Below are 2,848 nucleotides of genomic sequence, written 5' to 3' on the forward strand. Positions count from 1 at the left end.
GAGGCAAGATAGGATGATTGTTCGTTAGGCCCAAACTGCCCCAACGGTATCATTGTTGAACTATTCAATGCACTACAGCCACGTCTATACCTCTCGTGATACCAACCACCATCTTACAGCACTTGTCTGAGGCGGGGTTATGCTCACAGAGGCCTTGTTTGCCTTTGTCCCCACAACATTGGTGGGGTCGTCTGGAGTGGTATCGCTGCCAATCATCATGGCTGCCATCAGATTAGCATCGTATAGTGTTCAACAATGAATCCCACTTCATTCTTGAAGCAGATGACCACTGTGTTCGTGTGTGGAGAGGACGGGGCCGATGGTCCCAATCAGCCTTTGTTTTACAAAGGCATACAGCCATAACCCCTGGTGTGATGGTGTGTGGTGCTATTTCTTATGACAGCAGGCCATCTTTAGTCATCCTCTGTACATCTTTAACAGCTCAACGATATGTTGATACCATCCTGTGGCCTGTTGCATTATCCTTCATGGCACGTCATCCTGGGACCATTTTCCAACAAGATAATGCCAGGCCACATACCGCTCGCATATCTCAAATGTCTCCGTGTGGTTGATATTCTTCCTTCACCTTTCACCAATCGAGCATGGTACGCTGCCAGATTTGGGCACCACAAAATATCGCAGATCTGGAGCGACAACTGATGAATGCCTGTCACACTGTGTCGCAGGATGACATTAGGAACCTCTACCATTCCTTGCTTCGACGAATTCAAGCATGCATTGCCTCCAGGGGTGGTTCGACCAACTACTGTGAACAGGTACTATGACCTTGATTTTTTAATAATTTTATTATCTGTGTATGAGCTATACACATATTTAATTTCATCAACTCAACCACTTCCTTCATGGTGCTTTGATTTTTTCACAAAAGAGTGTATATCTGCTCTTAATGTATAAAGTTCCCAGCAGAAAATTGTCCTGATACATTTTTCCATCATGAAAAAAATTAATGTAATAATATTCTCAGAAATATTGTTCACTTTCAGAAGTAGTTCGGTGCCATTAGAAATCGGAGGTTTTATTTAACAGTAAGATTTTTAATGAATTACTAGTTGTTTAAATTGAAAATGCATGCAGCAGTTTCATTATTACTTATAAATTAGCATACTACTAGTTAAAAAATCAGCAGCAATATAATTATTGATATACCTGAAATGCCTTCACACAAAAGAAAAGTAAATTAGAGTTTAGAAAATAAAGATCTCATAGGTCAAAGGTTGAAGCTTTTTGTTATGTATGTACACACACAAAGATAATAGGTAGCCCTCCTATAACATGGTAGATAGGTTTCCAGAAAATGCTGTGTTGTACAAAACTTGGAGCCTGTACAAAAAGGAGGGTTGTGTTCCAAAAAGTTATTAAATGCAAATTTATTTTTAATTCTACATAATCATTTTTTATTTAAAAAATGTAAAAGTATGCACAACAAAGAGATATTTTAATTTAATGCAACTTTCATTTAATAAATTTCTTCATCATCACAATTAACCAAGAACTTTTTTTGGTGGAATAATATTGCTTTCATTTTTGGAACTTCTTTCTTCAGTTAAAGTTCTTGCATCTCCTTCTCTTTTTAAAAAAATATCTGTAATCTTACTTGTTTGATGGTTCTTACCAGATCATTGTAAAGTCCTCGGTTTGCAGCTCCCTTTTGAATTTTCGGCTTCTTTCAGCAGAAGGGTTTGCATTTAAGAAAAATGACACAAGATTTTCAGCTAAGCTAAGGCCAGCCTTAAATTTTTAGAATGTTAAATTATTAACTGCACAATCTACTGTCCTCAGAATCGATGTTTTTCGCAATTTCGAACGCCATTTCCATCAAATGCCCTTCATCAACTTCTTCCATTAATAAATCTTGAAGGTCATCAATAGCCATATCCACTAAACCTTCAGCTCCAACTGATTTAGCAAGTTCTAATCTGCCATCAATTTCCTTTTCTGATGATTCACGCACATTTTCTATTAAAATTTTTTTGTTTTCTATTTAATTGTATTTCTATCGCACGTATTTTACTAAAAAGGCCCAGTTTCGTCGGCTTAGTCCTAGCAGATTCTCCTTGAATTCATATGCTATAAATTGCAAAACACTTTTTGAAATTTTCAAACCCGCCTTTACTTGCCACAAAATCTGGGTCGACAGAGGATTCTCCATGCTCTTTAAAGTTTTTAAATTTTGAATGCTTTTTGCTTACTGGTATTACTATCTAGTGGAATTCTTTTTTGATAGGTATCATCAGTCCAAATGCTAAGTACCTTTACCATCTTCTCAATTGTCAGCTAGTTGCTCGTTTTGCGAATGTCGGAGATCCTGCGGCAACTGCACTTCTTATTTCTTTTTTATTTTTCTTAATTGCCGGGACTGTTGCCTCATTCAATTTTTTTTTCCAATGTGAGATGCTTTTTCTCCTTTTAAAAGACGATTCAAAATATGTATCTTTACTTCTAAAGAAGTAAATTTTCGCTTAAAATTTTTATTTTATCTTTATCGGACAAGACTTGAGACTGAAAATGTCTTGACGACGAAAAGGTCATTCTTTAGCACACCTTACCTTGACGAAGACTACCAACCAACCAATTTAGGGTGCTTGCCACGGAGATGAAGATTCGAGTGTTGGAAGCCAAATGTGCAGGTTGTGCATTTTGGAGCTCTTATTATAACCTCATGCTGTTCACCTTTTGCTGTAGTGAGATTTCTTCATTGTTATCTGGGGATTGAGACTGTGTATTGTTTATATTTTGTTATACTTAAGAAGCAATGGAGAGAAACAATTTTACCCCGTTACTGGTTAAGAATTCAGTGGTCGCTCTCCACCATGTGGCACATCTC

This window comes from Stegodyphus dumicola, chromosome 6, assembly GCF_044657685.1.
Source record: "Stegodyphus dumicola isolate Sdum_Otavi_A_Nest chromosome 6, ASM4465768v1".
NCBI classification, from domain to species: Eukaryota; Metazoa; Arthropoda; class Arachnida; order Araneae; family Eresidae; genus Stegodyphus; species Stegodyphus dumicola.